Source organism: Acomys minous (assembly GCF_964271855.1).
Source record: "Acomys minous genome assembly, chromosome: 13".
Taxonomy (NCBI): Eukaryota; Metazoa; Chordata; class Mammalia; order Rodentia; family Muridae; genus Acomys; species Acomys minous.
The window spans coordinates 28,398,275-28,418,710 of NC_140495.1; the positions used below are offsets into that span (position 1 = coordinate 28,398,275).

Consider the following 20,436-nt stretch of genomic DNA (forward strand, 5'->3'; position numbering starts at 1 on the left):
GACTTCTCTAAAGGCCGACTTTATATAAGATTCTGAGGCTTGGCTGCATCTTTTATTGAACAAGCTTAAGCACAAATTGTATTCAGCAGGCATTTATGTAGTTCTTACTATGTGCCAGATAGTTTGGAAAGTGTGTTTCGAACTTTAACTCTTTTAGCTTCAGGGCAGTTGGTGTACCTTTCGCTCCACTTGCAGAGGAGGACAAGAAAGGGGCGGCCTTGGAGACCACAATGTGGGCAGTAGGAGAGCTGGACTGGTGGGCTGGCTGGTGTTTCCTTTCTTTTCCCATTTAAAAAAATTTATTTAAGAAATTTATTCATATTACATCTAAATTGTTATCCCCTCACTTGTATCTTCCCGTTTCCCCTCCCTCCCCCCTCCCTCCCTCCTATTCCCCTCCCCTAGGTCTGTGACAGAAGGGGACCTTGTTCTCCACTATAAGATCACAGTGTATCAGGTCAATCTGGCTAGTGTTTCTGAAAGGGGGGAGACTAAAGAATTTCACAAGTCAGTTTCTCCCTCTGTTTCTCTGTCTCTGTCTCTGTCTGCCTGTCTCTCTCTGTCTCCCCCTCCCCCATCTCATTCCCCTTGAGATTTCTTCAGTCACCTCAACAATGGGCATTGTCAAAGCAACTCTAAGTGTGTGTCACCACACAGCATCCCACAAGCAAAAATGACGCACCCAAAGAGAGCCTGAAACTCAGGCGCTGCAGAGCCGAGGGGCAGAAATTAGAGATGGAAACTCTCGTGGGTTTGCTGACGGTGTTCTCCAGTCTCCAGAGGCTGCTGTGGTGGCCAGGATGGCAGAGAGGGAAGTCAAGAGCTCCTCAGGAAGACATCACGGGCTGGACCCTCCCTTTTGTATCTTGCAGAGGTCGTGATTTCCTTCTGGGGCGAGTGGTGAGTGCCAAGCATGAGCTCTGTGTCCTTGAATAACTTTCTCATCTAAGATTTGAACAAAGTACAAAAGTGTTTAAGTTGTCGTTTGAAGCTTCCAGAGAGCAGAGCAGTGACTAGAACGCGTTGCCATAAAAGGAAAAGTGCTTGTTTCCAACCATGTTGCCAAAGTGATTGCTTTACTCAAATTCCAGGCTTCCCTTGGAAGACACAATACTAACCAGAGAGTCTTGGTTCAGACCAAGCTTGCTGTATCTTAATGACATGTGGGAATTCAACAGGAGGAAACTGGGGAGACATTACACCGTGAATGGAGTCCAGAGCTGGCATTTGTGGGATAGTGGGAAAAAAAGACTGAGAATATGCTGTAATGGTATCAAAACGTGGGGTAAAAAGAGAGAGTGAGAGGGGAAAAAAATCTTGGAAATGTTATTTCTTGTAATTATCTTTATGTGCCAATGGTTGATATTCTTAGTTTAGCTCTCTTGGATTTTTAAGCTACTGTGATTTGGCCAGCATGGAGAAGGGGAGGTGCTTATTTATGTACAAGGCTTCTTGGGTGAAGCCTTGTCTTGAGACTGATTATCACCTGCCCAGCTGTTTCACTGAAATTCAACAAAAGGGGCATCTTTTCTGTTAGAGAAAGACAATTTTCTTCTTAAAAGGTCTCGTAATTGCATTCAGTTTAAGTCAAGCCTGAAATAATATCCGAACTAGATCAGTTTCTGAGGTTAAGATAGATATTTTGAGACAGTTTTAGCAGTTTGATGACAAAAGCCCAACTCCTGGGATTTATAGCCTGACAGGCCTTCTTATAGTCCAGAAACAAATTAAACAGAAAGATGAGCAAAAGATGAAACTGCCAACACAGGCCCACACATTTACTATGAATTTGTTAATGTAAAACATCCACACTAAATTCTGTTCAAGAACCTGGTTTGGTGTGGAGAGGGAGCTTTCTTCAGACGGCTACAGGTACAGTTGGTTTCAGGAATCTTCATGTTTTCTAGTTTGTTCTGGATCATGGGCTTTGGTTTGGTTTGTGTCATATTTGGCTGGCAATAGCAGAGAGATCACAACCAAGAACAGCTTGCAGAGGGAGGGGCCAAGCTCCATTCAAGAATGCCAGGTGGAGCTGGAGAGATAGATGGCTCAGAGGTTAAGAGCACTGTCTGCTCTTCCAGAGGTCCTGAGTTCAATTCCCAGCAACCACATGGTGACTCACAACCATCTATATAATGAGATCTGGTGCCTTCTTCTGGCCTGCAGGTGTACATGCAGGCAGAACACTGTACGCATAATAAAGAAATATTCTTTTTTTTTTTTTTTTTTTTTTTTGGTTTTTCGAGACAGGGTCTCTCTGTGTTAGCTTTGGCCGTGCTGGACTCACTTTGTAGACCAGGCTGGCCTCGAACTCACAGTGATCCGCCCGCCTCTGCCTCCGAGTGCTGGGATTAAAGGCGTGTGCCAAAAAAAAAAAAAAAAAAAAAAAAAAAAAAAGAATGCCAGTCTCCCTGGGCCACATAGGCAGTGGAGATGCCATGGTTCTGTTGACCAGTGTTGGGGGACACATTGGCTTAGTCACAAAAGTTCCCTGGGAGGTGGCATGGAGTGAGCCTAGAGAGCTCACTTTGCTCACCTTGGTACCCTGGCAAAGAGCAGGCCCACACAGAGATTTGGGGTGGATTCATTATTCTTCAGAAGAACTTTAGAGCTCAGCACCAGAAAATCGAGTTATTAATGGAATAAAGCTCTATGGTCAAGCTGAAGACCAACTTTGCCAACATCTGGTGAAGAGGAAGATGTTTGAGATATCTGATCAGGCATATAAATAAATGTAACTAAGCAAAAAGAGACAAAACAAACACTGAGCAATCTGTAGCCAGAAAGACCCATTCTTTGTTGAATTAGCTTTAGCTCTCATTGCAACAGCTGTCCGTCTGCGTTCCAACCTTCCACAGTTTCAAACAGTAGAAATCCATCTTGTCTAGGCCCTAGACCACATACCATGGGTAGCAATGTCCTGAGACAGGTTTTATTTTTTTAATGTGTCCAATCACATGTTTACCCAGTCCCTTAAAATTCCAAAGGACCCAAGCCAGCAGTTGCTATCTACCTCTTTCCTTTGTATGTGGCTTTAAAAAAAAATGAGGTTACCTGCTTCATACCACAGCAGTCAAAAGTGTAGAAGCCCTCAGTGCAGTTTCTCACAGGCTCTGAGAAATAGTGTTGAAAATCTGTCCTATAATTTATTTAAGATGCCATAAAATTTCTGCCAACCCTGCCCTTTCGCAGCCACAGCCTCAAATATAATAGTAAACTTATGCTTTGAGCACTGATGATTTTCAAATTCTCCTAATCATTTGGCCATAAGTAACCTTTCCCCAAGCACTCTGATAGCAAAAGAATTTTCCTTCAAAGGAAATATGACGACCTTTTCTTTTATATTAATTTTACCAAGACAATTGACTTCTAAAATGGAAATAAAATTGCCTTATTTTCTGAAGTCATATTCTTGAGGAGTGGCCTGCGGCAAAATGATAGAAGTATTTGCACAGCATTATTGGCAAACTTTCTTTGTCTCTATGCCTAATGCCAGGTTTTATACTTTAGTGTGGCTATGCATATTGCTTCTGGGCGATGATAAACCTTTATTTAATAGTAATCACCTTATCACGGGGTCCAGATTTTTCCTAGCTGAGACAGTGATAGAACAAAGTAGTAGGGTTGAGTAAATTCTGCCTTTCTTTAACAAATACTTGAATGTACACGCTCATATACCCAGGGCCTGATTGATTGCTAAGGGAAATGATTTTGTTCACAAAGCACCTTTGGACTCACATGGCTATAGCTGAAGGGCATGGACCACAAGTCTGGCGTCAGCTGTCACATGACTACAGATGTGCACAGTTGTTTGAGTCTTTCCCCACACTAAACCCTGTGATGGTAGGAGCTGTCTGTCTCTTCTTAGCATGGCGTTCATGCTCAGCACAGGGCCCACAAGGATAAATCTGAATTTGGGAGGAGAGCCAAATGTCTTGGCCTCACACCTCACAAGCACACACAGAGGGAAGAGACTGAGAGTTTCAGAGACAGAAGGTCCTAAGATAAAGCGGCCACTCACTGATGATTTGTAGTCTTGTAGCTTGGCATTCCAGTGAGCCGGTTTCCTTACATAGAATGAGGATGACAATACTAGCCCATGCACTTATGAGAAGAAGCAGTACTTTAAATTTTGTGTCCAAGCGGGAACAGTCATTTTCCTGAGCATGTCTCTCAGAAATACTTCAGCTCACTTCCAGATGGATGGGATCCAAGCTGAACAGAAAAGGGCCAATGGTAGAGGCATGTAAATGATTGCCACTAATGCAGCTTCTTCCGGGCTGGCTGCTGTGGGGAGCTGTAACCGGCTGGCAGATTTAGTGTCTATTGATTGACATGTACAGGAAAGAGAGAGAGAGAGAGAGAGAGAGAGAGAGAGAGAGAGAGAGAGAGAGAGAGAGAGAGAGAGAGAGAGAGAGCACCTTGCAAGCAGAAGGGTTGCCTGAAACAAACGCAGTTTTTCAGGTATATAAATATGAGTTGCTTGGGCTCAAGCGCTGGAATTTTGCCTGCTGTCCACCGTTAATTAGCTGTGTCTACTTTAGCAAGTCATCAGGAACTGCTCTCCCAGTAGACTACCTTGAGACAATCTGTCAGTCCTACTGATTTCTTTGACTTTTTGTTGCCTTAACTAGAATGGACAGGTGATTTCATTGCTTACATTCAGTTTGGAATTCATTAATGCCATATGTCATGGTTGTGTGACTCAGCTTTATTGCTGAGGTATCTTGTTTTTTTTTTTTTCCTTTTCTTTTTTTTTTTCTTCTTATCTTTCCAATGTACCTCAGGAAGGGGACTCCCGGGGCATTCACATTGACTAGCACCAACAAAGCAAAGCTATTGACTAGTGAATTTTCTTTTTCTGAGGAAAACTGGCTTAATTTTTTTCTAAAGCAATTTGGGACCTTATTTAGGTCACTATTCTTTTGGGGCCAGTTTCCTAATTTACAAAATGGAAGAAGAGATAAGTTTTAGAAAAGGAAAGAAAAGAAACAACTCTGTTAGGAGCCAGTTGTCCACAAAGAAGGTTGGAGCCAGGTCCTTAGCTTTAGCAAATTCTAAGCCTATCATGGAGTAAATGAATATAAATATTTTGCGACTTGCCTTTGGTTTTCTTTGCTCTCTCTCTCTCTGTCTCTCTCTCTTTGTCTCTGTCTCTGTCTCTGTCTCTCTCTCTCTCTCTGAAACAAGAGGACATAGCTCTGCTTCTTTATAGTCTATGAGCTATCTTTGTAAACAAAGGAAGTTAACAGGCTTTTGAAAGAAAGAAAAAAAAAAAAGAAAAAGAAAAGTCTTATGTGTATCAGAGAGCACTGAAGGCCAGTAGAGAGACCTGGAAGAAAATGGCCCATCAAACACTGTGAAAGGAGACAGGAGGGCCTTGGTACAAGGTACAAAGTACCATAAGCTCATGCTCATGTGCTGTGCCTTGAAGCATATACGTGCTTAGGAGGGTGGAGCAATCTTTAGAATCTATGAGTTGCCCTTCATGAAGCTTGCTTGAAGATGGAGTAAGTTCACAGTATTTCAAAGGGCTTCACAGCCTGGTCAGTGAGACACCTCACCACAGGATGGGTGCACAGCAGATTGTCTTGTCCTTGGCTTTGCAGGCCACGGTCCCAATACAATGCATGAAGGATAAGGACATCATGAAAATGTATGATATTGAACACGTTGTTGTTTCAGTCAGGGCATACAGGATAGATTTTCTCAGATTACTGAAAGCAAGGAAACATAAAATGTCTTGCACATGGAGAGGTCCTGAGCAATTTGCTTGTTTCTAATATCTCATACTGGGAAAGAGAAAATCTGTTATTGGTAAGTCAACCATCTGCTTAGGTGGGCTTCACTCATGAAACAGTTTATGCTGTTGATTGGAAAGTTTGTTTTTTTTTTTCAAAAAACAAAACAAAACAAACCAACCAACCAACCAAACAAACAAAAAACTATAAGCAAATATCAAATCAGCACACTAAAATCTTAGAAGCTGCCTGAAGGTCACTAGAGGGAAAGGAGTAAACAGTGAAGTTTTAATACAATAGAATTAAATACGTCTAGTTTTTAAATGGCACTATACACGTAAATCATTCAATGGTCCTGAGGGAGCACAGATTCTGATTTTGTGGGTCTCAGGCAGCGTTGATGTTTCTTAGCCCCCAGGAGCGGGTTTGATATCCCTGGTTGTTCAAACAAAGCAGAGCTGTTTGAAGATGAATAGATCTAAAAAACGGGAAAAAAAAAAGTAATCTCTTGGCAAGACAAATAAATCTCAAAATCAGAATGTAGAAGTTAAAAAAATAAGTCACAGAAGCGTATATAGGGTATGATATGGTTTATATGAATTTAAATAATTCAAACCAATGTGGTAAACAGTGAAACAAGCACAGAAATAATTTCTAATTAGTAGTTACACATGGGAGGGTGGGAAGGAAAGAGCTTGAGAGTATTTCACAAGTGGCTTCGAATGTGCTACAGGCATTGTTAGGTCCTGCTGCAGGGCGTGGCTTGCAAGCCCTGCCTTCGACCTAGAGGCGGGGCTTCCCCTCTCCCAGAGATGCTTCACTATGTAACTCAGACATTTCGGTTCCTCTGCCCCTTGTCCCCTTTCCCATCTCCTTGTCCTCTCACCTTCCTTCCCCACCCCCACCCCTAGAGCCCGCTGTTGCTCCCTCTCCCCCTCCTGAGCTGCTGCAATAAACCTGCATTTATATAATATAGATTTGTCGCCATTAGCTCATTCCACTTTAATCAACCAGCCATTATATGGTAAGATTTGTGATAGGCACACAGGCAGCCACAAAATTCCTGTGCCTGTGTGATAGGAACGCTGGCAGGTCTGTGTACGTGTGAGTTAATTCAGTATTCCAACAGACTTGAATGCTTCCTTGGGATGTTTTGTCATTTTGTTGAACAGTCTGAACTGCTTTTACTCTGAGGTAATGTGGGAGACAGTTAAAAGACAGTCAACAGTGATGTTTCTGGAAAAGAAAACAAAGCTTATTTGAAAAGAAATATGACATTTTCCGCAAGCATTTTTAGCGCAGGTTTTCATGACAGGTAATTCTACACATGTTTAATCGTTAACATTTAAAATTGCCAAAGAATAAATGTTGACACTCCAGTAAAAGCAGAGCCCACAACATTCTGTGTACTATTTAGAAACAGCCTGAGTTTGTCATCACTTGTCAGTACTTAATGGGACAATCTCTGTTTTTTTTTTTTCCTTTAAAAAAAAAATCTACCGAAACTCCTTAAACTCCTTAAAACACCTTCTCTAAAGGAAACTAAGGGCAGTGTTGTATTTTAGTGAATGCTTGTCCAGGAGAAAGATAAGACCTCTAAGAGGTAAATGGAGACACGAGAATTCTCATACAAGAGGCAATACAACGCATACATACACCAACATCCAAAGCCATGCTCTTATTCGTGACCTCATGGTATGGTAACTAGGGTGGATGATATTACCCTAATAACCAGAAAAAATTTTTTTAATATAAAAGGTATTTTTTTTCCTGTGGAGGGTGTAGCAATATTAGCACAGTTGTTTGTTATTAGTTTAGAACAAATTGTGACAGTGTGAAAACTACTTGGTGATACTTTCTGAGCACTACAATGTTTATATTGCCTACAGAATAATCTCTCTTAAGAATTTGATCTATGTTTAGACAACTATTCATAAGTAACCTTCACAATATTATAATAGAAAAAAATGGAAGAAATCGCCTTTGTTTGGATGTTACATGAAGAGAATGTGGAAATAGAATTATTTAGCCATGTAAGAAATTTATCAGCAGACTCTTAAGGAAACAATAAGAGATCAGGCATTTTTGCGGAACTCTCAGAACATGTGAAGTCCCGACAACCATCAAAGGAGAGAGAGAGAGAAAGAAAGATGGATGAAAAATCAGAGTCTCAATCTGTAAGGGCCATTCTGGGGATGTGTCAGCCACGTGGAGCTGTCATTGAGCCAAGGCTGTGCAGATCCTGCTTAGTGTAGAAGCAATCTGAATTGCAACCCACTCCATGTGCAGACAGTGTCTAGTAGCTGCAGCTGCCTCCCTGCCATGAACACCACAGAGGCCAGATGGAGCGGTGAGAGGGCAGCTTGCCTGTGCTCCTGCACCTCCAGCAGCATTTTCTTCAGGCAGTGTGTTTCATGACAATCAGCTCTCCAATGTGTTCAAAAGATTTAACTTTCTATGCAGTGTAAGGAAAGGACCATTGAGCAGAGCAGAGGGGAGGGGAGAGGAAGGGGGGAAAAGGAGAGGGAAGGGAGAGGAGGGGAATGTCAGGACTGATAAGAACATAGTATGAAAATCCCATTGTGAAATCCATGACGTTGTATGCTAACTAAAAGCTAAGTTTTAAAATGGATAATTTTTTTTTTTTTAGATTTTACTTAGTTTTAAATTTACATTCATAGGTGTTTTTTTTCCCCTGTACTTATTTATGTCTGTCTACCATGTTGAAGCAATGCCTGGGGAGGCTGGGAGAAGCACTGGATCCTCTAAACTGGAATTCTACATGGTTGTGAGCTGCCATGTGGGTGATGAGAATTGAACCCAGGTCCTCTGGAAGGGTAGCCTGTGCTCTTAACAGCTGAGCCATCTTTCCAGCTCCAAAAAAGATGGAATTTTAAAATAAGCTACACATTAGTCAGTGTGGTTGTTTAATTGAAACTGGCCCCAAAGGCTTGTATATTTTAAAACTCGATCCCAAGTTGGTGGACCTGTTTGGAAAAGGATTAGGACATGTGGCCTTGTTGGAGGAGATACATCACTGGGGGTGGGTTTTCAGGCATCAAAAGTCTCATACAATTCCCAATGTTCTCTTTGTGCCTCATGGTTAGGTCTCAAGATGAGCTTCCAGCTACTGCTCCAGTGCCATGCTTGCCTAACTACTGTCATACGTCCCCTAAGGATGCTCAAGGACATGGACTCTAACTCCCTGAAACTGTAAGTCCCAAATCAATTCTTTATTTTTATGTTTCTTTGGTCATGGTGTTTTAGCACAGCAACAGAAAAGCAACTAAGTCTGTTGAAGTTATTTTTTTATAAAACAGTGTTTGTTTCTCTTAGCTTATTTTTTAACCTGGCTATCACACAAATAATTGAGACTCTTTTATAATACAAGGTTTCACAACATAATCTTGAGGAGTTTAAGTCTGTTCTTAACCTTCTATGCTATTTTGTCTTGCTCCCAGTAAACATTCCAGAGATACTTGTACTTTGTATCTTTCCTAGGCTCCAGTTCCTTCCTCCTAATCTTCCTGGGACCTTTACCAAGGACGACTGAATCCCCTGGCTCCTCTCCTAACTCCTTCTCCCCTGACTGGCAGAAGTCTAGCCCTGTTCTCTCCCCTGCTCATCTTTTTGGCTGTCAGCTGCTTTACTGACATAACAGAGGGATAGTAGGGGAGCAGAATTTACTACACAACATTTAGACAGGAAATCAGAATTTAAACTACATAATAACCTTATGCCTACATAAGTCCATTAGGTTAAACTTGACAGTGTGATAACCCACTTTTAAGACATGATACATTCTTGCTTATGTGAAAGTCCAATGAAGTATTTATTTGGAGAGGGGTCTTATATACTAAGTGTCAGCTACCTACATCTCTTCTCATTTTTTTTTAGAATGCCCAAGTCTTTATCCAACTGAGAAAAGAAGGAAGAAAGCACAGGACTCACGTGCAAAAATTTAGAAGATTAGAAGTGACACATACCACTACCACCTACATTTCATCCATTTGAATGTAGTTAACTTGACTGCAAAGTGAAGAGGAAGGTACTTATGACACTCTCTGCTAAGATTTGCCACAATCCAGGGTATAGCAGTTAGGGAATGTTAGATGTTAGATGTCTTCAAAGCTTATTTTATATTTCATAGTTTATTAAAAGCTGTTGGCAAAAACATTTTAAAATTTATGATGTACTCAGTACATACATGATTATATATGATAGTTAGAATTAATATAAATGTACAAATATTGAATTATATATAAAACATAAATAAATAGATAAAGCACAACTTCAGTGGGTACGGTGACCCATGCTTGTAATCTCAACATTTAGGATGCTGAGGTGAAGGACCATATCCTTGGATATATAACAAAAGCCTATTTCAAAGAAAAAGCAAAGTAAAGCCACAAAAATAGTTGAAATCTATGCAAAGAAACAACCCAAAGAAATCTTTTAAAATATTAAAAAGACTGTCTTAGAAAATCCCATCAGAGATATTTTATTTCTCTTTTTTAATTTTTAAAAATGTAAATATTTTACTTTAAGTGTCTTTGCATATTGCCTGAATTTATATCAATGAACCATGTGGATGCCTGGTGCCCTGGAGGCTAGCCGAACGCATCTGATCCCCTGAAACAGGAGTTACAGATCGCTGTGAGCTGCCCCATGTAGGAGCTAGGAATCAACCTGGGACCTCTGGAAGAGCATTGCTCTTAATTGATGAGGCATCCCAGTCTTCCTCTATATTTTTCATGTCTATAGTTACGGTTGCTTTTCAGGAAGACAAGTTGCATTTTTAAAAGCGAAACATTTTAATCACTTGTCATTTATTTATTCTGACAATTTCATAAATATATAAATTTTCATCACGTTCACTCCCCCATTGTGTCCCCTTTGACTCCTGGAAACATCTTCCCATCAAGTTGCCCTTATACCATCTTATATTTTTAAAATAATCTATGATGGTAATTGGGGTTGTTTACATATGCGTGGGTTTGGGGTTATTTACTGGCTTATGAACACAGTTCCAATGTCTATACCACAGAATAAAAATGCCCCCCATCTGCTTCCCAGCAGCCACAAAGTGCCCGTTATTCCTCAGACTCACTATACTGGCTGGTTTTGTGTAAACCTGACACAATCTGGAGTCATCAGAGAGGAAAGAGCCTAAGTTGAGGAAATATCTCCATGAGTTCCAGCTTTAAGGGATTTTTTTTTTCTTGATTAGTGATCAATGGGGGAGGGGCCAACCCAATGTGGGTGGAGCCATCCCTGGGCTGGTGGTCCTGATGTCTATAAGAAAGCAGACTGAGCGATCCAGGGGAAGCAAGACAGTAAGCAGCATTCCTCCGTAGCCTCTGCATCGGTTCCTGCCTCCAGGTTCCAACTCTGCTTGAGTTCCTGTCCTGACTTCCTTCAATAATGAACAGTGATATGGAAGTGGAAGCTGAATAGGCCCTTTTCTTCCTAACATGGTTTTAAACCCTCTTTTTCCCCCCAACATGGTTTTTGATCATGGTGTTTAGTTGCAACAGAAACCCTAACTAAGACACAGAGGCTAGGCATTTGTTATTTTTTAAATCATTTATTTATATTTCTACAAATATTGTTTGTTTGTTTCTTTTTTTCACATTTTTAACACAGAATTTTAAATGAAAGATATAATGGAAGTAACTCTGGGATATTCATATTATTGCAAAATTTCTGGGTCAATGGGAGCAAAATTATTCCAGAAAATAATAATTCATCAAAGACAAGTCCTTCTAAATAATTATTACAAAAAGGAAGTGAAATTGAAAAAAATTTAAAATATATTTCTTTATTTAACATTGGTATCAGACCTTCTCCTAAGTGCTTTATGTATTATCTAACGGAATTTCATGACATAACGTTTGACACCGTCTGTGTATCACAAAACATTTAAAATATGTGAAATTGAAATTTCATGATATAATTTATTTTAAATATTACGTTCTTTAGAAATAATTGTCACTGGGTGCTGACTAATACATGCCAAACTTTAAGGAATGTCCATATTGTAACTGGGCATAGTCTGGACACAAGTGTATTCCTTACTTTCCTTGATCCTGTGACTGAATGCCCAACAAGAGCAACTCTAAAGAGAGAAAGGAGGGGTTGAGCTCAGAGGCACCACAGCTGTGAGGGCAAATGTAAGACATCCGGCCACACTGTGCCTGGCATCAGGAAACAGGGCAGAAGGCACACTGGGCAGCATGTGCTTTTTCCTTAAGACTGGGATGTTAGCCTAGGGGATGGTGCCACCCACACTCACAGATCAGATCCTCCTGACTAACACTCAGTAGATACAAGGGCCCTCACAGACACGTAGGTGATTATAAATCCAGCCGGGTTCACCATCACTGCTGACCACCTCAGTGGGCTCCAGGCGATCCGAGGTGTGTACTCCCCTCTCTCCTCTCCTTGGCCTCTACGCCTAGCAACCCAACTACTGCTGTCCACGGCTGATGCTCTGGCCTTCTTCAAATCACAGTCTTTTCCTTAGAGGTTGGTATGATTTAACTAAAGGACAGCTTTAATGTCAGTCAGTATTGTGGCCATTATTGACCACCCCTGATAAGTTTGGATTCATGACATACACATTTGTTTTAAAACTAGTGTTTTAAAATACAGTAATACACACACACACACGCACACACACACACACTTTGAAAACATGGCAGTTTATACATTTTTACAGTAAATACAAAATTCTGCTTAGACACCTTGCTATGTGAAGTGAACAAATATCAAATTTAGTTATTTTCAATACCACTCTGCCATTTCCAACATAAATTATTCAGACTCCAGCGTTCTCCTCTTCAGAAGCCATTTCTTGGTTTCTCTGCTGGCACCCAGATGGGGTTAGAGCCAGCTAAGACTTCTGATTGGTCTAAGGTTGCTGCAGCAGCTGGTGCTCATCTCTGCGGAGGCTGGTTTGTGCAGTCTCTGCCCCTCCAATGAAGAGGCTCCCTTACAATCACCCCCCAAGCCTCCAGTCCTTAATACCAGCGGCAAGTTGGCATAATTTCCAGCCAATGCCATTTACGTGATGAAGCCTTATAGCAATCATCTCTTCCCGGGCCACATTCGTACCAATTACTGGACTGTACTCTGACTTTAAAGAAACTGAATTCATTCGCTTAAAATAGGGAGACTTGCTGTACTTGCTATGTAACGTGCTGGCCACTTTGGTGTGGCTGTCATTAAGCACTGGAGTGCAGGCAGTGATACCTGGACTGGTTTTGTGTGTAAACATATCTCTGTGAACTCTCATATTTGTGGCTTGTTAATTTGGGATTTTTGATGTCCTCCAGAGCTCACCGTGACCAAACAGACGTGTTAGAAATCAGGCACGCCCCAGCCTGCCCTCAGGGACTCGGTACCAGAAGCCATGTCGTCATCACATGCTGTCGCCAAGTGTGACACATTTCCACTGTCACTACTAGTTGTTTATTTTGCCTGTGTGTACTCTTTAAAAGGTCCCCGCAATCACAGATTGCTCTCTTGTTCTTTCTCTCTCTCTCTCTTGCTCCGTTTCTGTCTGCTGTTCCTACTCCGAGATAGCCTTTTGCTCCCATCCCCCATAAATCTTTTGTATGAGATCTGCTGTGTGGGATGATCTTTGAGGCATACCTTGGTGAGGATCCATCAAGGGACTTCTGCCACTAAATCCTAACAGTCCAGGACTACCTATGTTTTTTTTAAAAAATATATCTAAGTCATTGGATCGTTTATTTTTGTTAGCTCCTCATTTTACTCACCAGGACACAATTCAGAGGCCCAGATACTGGTTCTAACCTGCAGAGGTGGAGGCATAATTTGTTCTTTTTATACTTGGATTGTAGGAAATGACTGTTTCTCGTAACACTGCAAAAAGAAAGTCAGACATATTCAATATTGACTTAAATTTTTATAAGCACTTTGGCTTGCTTTGTATGGTGCAATTAATACCATTCTCCTATATCCGGATTATTCTTTTACTTTATGGCTAATTGTCACTGTTTTATTTTCCTGTAATTTCTTGAGCAGGATCAGGTAACACCATATACTGATTCTGTGTAAATCTCACCAAAATGAAGAACTGCTGACTTGTCTGGTTTTCTTCCTAACAGTCTCCTCTTACTTGAACACTTTTTTCCCTTAGCAATTCTTTTTTACTGTTCTAAGTATTAGTTTTTAAAAATCTGTGTTCACACTTTCTATCTCAAAGGTGTTTAGCCTTTACATGTATGAGCGTGTTGAGTGATTTCTCATTCTGTGTGGGATCCTCCTCATATCGCTTTATCTTTCCTCCTTAATTTGAGTCCAGTCAGACTCAGCAGAGAGAGGAGACATGCATTCTCACTGTATACTGAGTATGTGAAGTGGCTTGTACTGGTTGCTCTCAGGAGGGCACACTGGGATCCCTGGATGGTTGCTCTCAGGAGGGTACACTGTCCATGGCAATGTTTATTCCTCTTGGGTCTCCACATTAGGTACCTGAGGACAATTGCAGAAGTTAGCCCCAAATTAGTTTTGCAATTTTATGTGAAATTTTATTGGATTGATGTGAGCAAGGTGCATTTGCCAAAATAGCCTTATTTGATGTAAAATATTTAACTTAATTTAAACTAAAGGGATGATTCTGAATTTGTCATCATTTTGGATTGTTGGCTTAAAATTAAATCAAACCAAACTCAAATCCAATTCATCCAATGGTGATATTATTATTATTATTAAAATTTAGTTTTTGCTTTTGAGAGAAAAGGAATTACAAAGACTTCCTGGTAGGAAGGTGACAGACAGGGGGAAGGGTAGGTAATAAAGATGGTTAATTTCCAACACATCTAGCTTCTTTCTTAACCTCCTGACTTGAGACAAAAGCCTGCTAGGCTTTTGTTTCCTACCAGCAGACCTTGCTGATGAACTTGCTGGTCAGGTTCAAGGCAGGATTAGGATGTGTCACTCAACAGTTGTGGACCAATCAACAGTCCTGTCTTCAAACTGATCAACCCTAAACCAGGGAGGCTTGGTGTTTCTTTCCCAGCCCTGGAGAAGAGCCTGGACTTTCTGCTTTCCAGCTCCCACCTCTGTTTCATAGAGGGCCTTTTTCTCTGTGTGCCTGCTGCATGTGTGCTCTTCCTCACTCCCAATAAATGACTTTCAACTTTCTTTGGTACTTGTGATTTCCTCTCTTACTACCAATTGCACTTCAGATTTTTCTTGTCTTTTAACTCCATAACTTGCATGAAAAAAAGCACTTTATCATGAACCCTAGCCTATATGGCTTTCACATATATGTACTGTATTTATATCACTTTGCTTCTTCCTTCCAACTTCCCCTATATCTCCCATGTTCCTTCTCCAAATCATGGCCTCTTTTCCCTTAGGTGCAGGAATTGTGTTGTATATGTATCATTTTTCAACAGGCACCCTACCTTTACTTGTTCTCACATTTGGACCAGTTTTCTGTAATGGTTGCTGCCTGCTGCAAACAAAAGTTTCTTTGATGAGGGTTGGAAGTCTATAGATATAAGGACAAGTGTTAAGAATGCAGATATAAGTCATACTGGTTTAGGAAAGTAGCAATTGTAGGTTCCCCTCTGGGTTCCAAGGCCTCACCATGAGTAGTTAGTAGCCATGGGTAGTCACCAGCCATGGGTAGTCATTAGCCATGGGCAGTCACCAGCCATGGGTAGTCACCAGCCATGGGTAGTCAGTAGCCATGGGTAGTTGGCTAAGTTTGTGGTGCAAGGCATGAATTCCCTCTTATTTAGTGGACTTTAGGTCCTGTTAGACATTGCTGCTAACCACCAAGATATCAGAGCCACTACTCCACCTTTGGAAATATTGAATGGAAGTCCTTGTTCTGGTTTGTAGTCAGCACCTCTGGGGTAGAGGCCACTGATCACTCTTCTCACTTGGTAGCTTGCACAGCACTTCCTGGTGCTATGAAAGTTAGTTCCCAGGGAGGAGGCTTCCAGGCCAGATCCGGCCTGATTCATCCAAGAACTGTCTAAAGTACAAGGTGTACAAACAAAAAGATGAATAAAGTAGGAATATCAATTTAGGACCTTAGGAGAAAAGATAGTAACATAGAAGAGAAAGTCATCACACTGGATAAAGAAATCATCAATTCGTATGTATATTCAAGCAAGATGGAAGAAAAACTCAGCAAAGAAACTGAGATTCTAGGGGAAAGTTCACAGGAGAGTTGGAATGAAGAAAATCAGTGAAGCAAAGCAAAAACAATGCAGAGAAAGCATCACCAGATATATTGAAATCTGGCTAAGGAAATTCTTAGTGGGATAGATTATTAGTTATGAGTGATTGCATTTAAAATCATGAGATTTCAATTATATAGCCCAATGATTCACAAAAAGATCTTAGAAAACCTATAACAAGTCAAGCCAAAAAGCAATTGATGTTATGTAATAATAATGATAAAGACAGAAAATGAAATAGAAATTTAGAGAATAATACATGGAATTAACTATAGTTGGTTACTGGTGAATATAAGCCAGATTGACAAAACTCTAGCCAATATAATAAAAAGAAAAGGGGATAAAACCAAAATGAATTAAATTAGAGAGAGAATGGGACCGCAGATTTTGGTCATACTCCGAGGACTATTTGAGAATACTTTGAGAACTTATATTTTCCAAATTCAGGGAAACCTAGAAAAAAAATAGATAATTTCCTAAACACATTGAACTTACCAAAGTTGAATTAAGGAGCTATAAGTAATATAAACATTCCACTACCAAGTCATGAGATTGAAGCAACAATAGTTTCCCCAAATGAGAAGCCAAGGATAAGATGGATGTAGTGCACAATGCTACAAAACCACCAAAGAGAAGTGAACTCTGGTGACCCTCAAACTGTTTAATGAAGAAGAAGGGAAGCAATATAAGGATCTGAGTGTTGCAGCACATGCTGTGTATTCCTAGTGCTTGGGAGGTAGAGACAGGTGAATTAGAAATTCAAAGACACTCTTGGCCACATAGAGAGTTCTAGGCCACCCTGACCATGTCAGACTCTGCCTTAAAATAAATAGAGTAGTAATAAACACAGTAAAATTAATTATTAAATAATTGACAACAAAATTACACAGAACAACAACTATAGAAACTACAGACCCGTTTTCCTGAAGAACACAGATGCAGAAATCCTCAATAAAACACTTGAAAAGTAAATTCAAGAACACATTAAGAAGATTACTCATCATGGCTAAGTTGGTTGCATTTCATGAACACACAGTTGTCTCAACATATGCACACTCAACACATGTGATTCAGTTCAGATAGAAGCTTAGAGACAGAAAAATAATTTTAAAAAACTTCACCATGTGTGAAAAACAGAATGAAAACCACTACAGTAGTGGCACAAATAAAGCTAGGAATTTACACAGTTCTTGAGAACCCAGGGGAACTCTTGAAGAATCCTTTCTGTTTTATTTCATTGTGTTTTAATACTAACCTGGCCAAAGGAATTTCAAAGCAGAGCTTGCTTTGCCTATTTTGCTTAAGCAAATCCTACTCCCTGCTCTTCTTACCCAGAAAAAAGAGAGAGAGAAAGCTGGTAGTCACTGAGCGGTTGGGTCCATCTTCCAAGGGAGGGCAGGAGAGAGGGAGGAGGAGGAGGAGGAAGCAGGAGGAGATGAGTGTGTCTCGGCACTGGTACTCCCTCCCCATCCAGAAGTTCCAGACGTGTGACTACCCTTTCTCTGGGAGCAGACTGGAGCAGGACTTCTTCCACAGGGCACTGTGTGTAGCAGGTACTTGCCAGGTATGGTGGCAATTAGCAAAGTTGGCAGCTGTATCTTTTTAGTAGCAGTACATCGTCTTTGGCTGTCTCCCTAATTAGGGAACTGCTAGGTTGAAGTTAGAGTTTATATTGTAAACAGCTTTAAGTGGATAAGGCTTTATTTGAGAAGATGGGAAGTCTTGGTGGCAGACTAAAGAGAGGCTCAATAAAGTATTGAGATGCAATTCTGAGTCTCTGTGTGAATCAGAGTTCTGTGGTTAAAAACACACAGGCTTGAAATTTGAATCCAAACTGTACTACTGACTAGGTACACAGTCATGGGTAAATCCTTTCATTCTTCCTCTGCTTTTAACATTTAAAGTGAGAGAAACTGTTATATCTATCTTTGCAGTACAGACTTTGACCTTACCCTCAAATGTATTGTTAGATAAGAGATCCTTGTTTGGCTTGGGAGATTTTTGTTACGGTGGAAGGGTCAATCAATCTGATTTGTTGGGTAAGAGTTTTAGGTCATTGGGAATTACTTTGGTCTATGAAAGAAGTAGAAGCTAAGGTTAGCAATGTGGGTAGTTAAACATGGATGCCAAATAAAGACTTTGGCCAACTTCCATGTCTGGCAATACTATGTTGTAACACGGGAGGGGTTCAAAAGCTCCACAATGACAAAGGGACAAGATGTCTGAAGCTAATGTGGGAACGCCTCTAGACACTGCTGAATGTTCCTCCTTGAGCTGACTTTGGTCTGTATTATTTAACTCTATTCTATTATAACTGTAACTGTCTTTTTTCCCTTTTTTTAATTAATTTATTCTTGTTACATCTCAATGGTTTTCCCATCCCTTGTATCCTCTCATTCTTCCCTCCCTCCCATTTTCCCCTCATTCCCCTCCCCTATGACTGTTCCTGAGGGGGATTACCTCCCCCTGTATATGCTCATAGGGTATCAAGTCTCTTCTTGGTAACCTGCTGTCCTTCCTCTGAGTGCCACCAGGTCTCTGTCTTATCCTTCAGTGGATGTTGTGAGTCATTCTATTTAACTATTGACAAGAAGTGCAATCTTGAGGACTGCTAAGTGTTCCCTCAGCATCACAGGTGTGGGCTGTGCCGCCTTTGGGCTTTGTAGATCAACAGATAACTATGCTCAAGCAGAGGACAGTGGAAACCAGTTCCCTGGGGGTTCTGTTTCTTTCTGTCTGTCTCTTGGTGTAGTACCAGGTTGTGGGTGAAGGGCTTGAGAAGTTGCTTGGCTAGCATGACCAAACATAGCAAAGACAAATATGGAAACTTACTTACATTGCAAAAGCCTTATTCAACTGAAATTCATACTGTGCCTCTGGAATTTTCTCCGGCCTACTGAGACATGGGCAAACTTAGTTTTTGATGAAAAGCCTAATGTTCGCTGAGGTTAGCATGCTAGGGCCCATAGGTGTGCCAGGCCCGGGGATAAGCTGGCATATCTTTGAATTATCAGGCAAGTGGCAGGTAGAGGAGCAATGCCTTCAGAGGTAGATTAACATGGGAATGTAAAAACATGTACAAAGAGGGTTTGTAATGGTATGCTCAAATCCACTTGGCTAGAGGGTCCCAGGAGGTTTCCTGAGTTCTAGCTAGTGGCTCATCTTTTGATAGACACATTTAAGTTTCACTTGTTAGCTATTCACAAGCTATTGGAAGTGTGTTAGGAGTCTAATAATTTTAAACATCTGGATAGTGTAAATATTTCTCTTTTCTACTTAAAAGAAATTAGTACAATAATTTGGAGAATACCCGTCATGTGTTTTGAGATATTGCTGATACCTTCCTAGGCAAGTTTAGTTGCAACACATTAGTGCCTTTAGCTTCATAATAACTTAGAGGAGTTAAAGGAGCAGACAGAAGAATCTCTGTTTTATAAAATCAGACAGCAGGGCTTAACATTTTAACATGCCAAAAGCTACCCTTTCCTACTGAGCAGAAGGGATCAGATCTTCCCACCCCTGGTTGACCTGGGTTAGATCTCTCCATTTCTCAACAGTTCACGATACCAGACATACACAGGATGGACTGGAAGTGTGTAGTGAACCATTTCTCTTCATTAGACTACCTGTGTGTAATAACCCCACTGCTAATGCCGAATAGTGAAACGAGAAGGTACAATATTTCTACAGTAGGGACAAACCACTCCTACCTTCACCATGCAGTCCTCAAGCTACTGGGCATCCTAACCTGTGAGCTTCAACAACCGCAGCATCTCAGAAGACTATTGTAAGTAAACTCATGCATTTGCCAAAGACATCGTTCAAACATTACTACTGTTTTTCTTTTAACGTTAGTGATAAAGAATGAAATGGAGTGTTGAGTAACTTGTCTCGATCATTATAGTTTTGAGTTTAGGAAAGAGAATTAGGGAGTTGCTCACCAAAATTTTAGATTTTTATTTCAAATAATTTCCACACATTCCTGGTTTACAAACAACTATTGCTTTTTAAGCTGGAGTTCTGTGGTTTAAACATTCATGCTTGGTTTGAATGATGCCTGGAAAAATCTTGGTCTGCGGGTGGTCTAAAATGAGCTGGTTTTGATGAAGTTGTTTATTCTGTATGTAAGTCAGAGACAATCCTGTTTTGACTTTCCTACCCTGGATAGTATCATGTTTTACAAACATATGAAAGAAACATGCTGATGTCAAAAACAGAGGCGCTTTCATTCAGAACAAACAACCTCCTAGTCACAGCGATCTGCCGCAGGCATGTTCATACACCCTGCCTGACTAATGGCTGTATCATCTTTGCCTACAGAAGCCTGTTTGAGTCATCAACCTAGAGATATACAAAGTTTATTTTACAATGAAAGCGCTGTGAGATTAATTTGAGTTTGGGAAGAAACCACTCCACCACAGTGACTCAAGGAGAGCCAAGAGAGTTAAATTGTTTCCATAACTGTGGAA

At 40.7% G+C, this 20,436-nt stretch overlaps 1 long non-coding RNA gene across 2 annotated transcripts in view; it reads left to right on the forward strand.

The window, feature by feature from the left end:
* Positions 1–701: 701 nt before the first annotated feature.
* LOC311580317 overlaps positions 702–20,436 on the forward strand; it is a 341,488-nt gene continuing 321,753 nt past the window's right edge. Inside the window, exons 1-3 of one of the 2 annotated variants that reach the window (XR_014773424.1) lie at positions 702–900; positions 8,849–8,954; positions 9,639–9,823. This is a non-coding gene — a long non-coding RNA (uncharacterized lncRNA). Of the gene's footprint in view, positions 901–8,848; positions 8,955–9,638; positions 9,824–20,436 lie in introns of those variants that run through there. The other variant, XR_014773423.1, reaches the window with a different exon arrangement.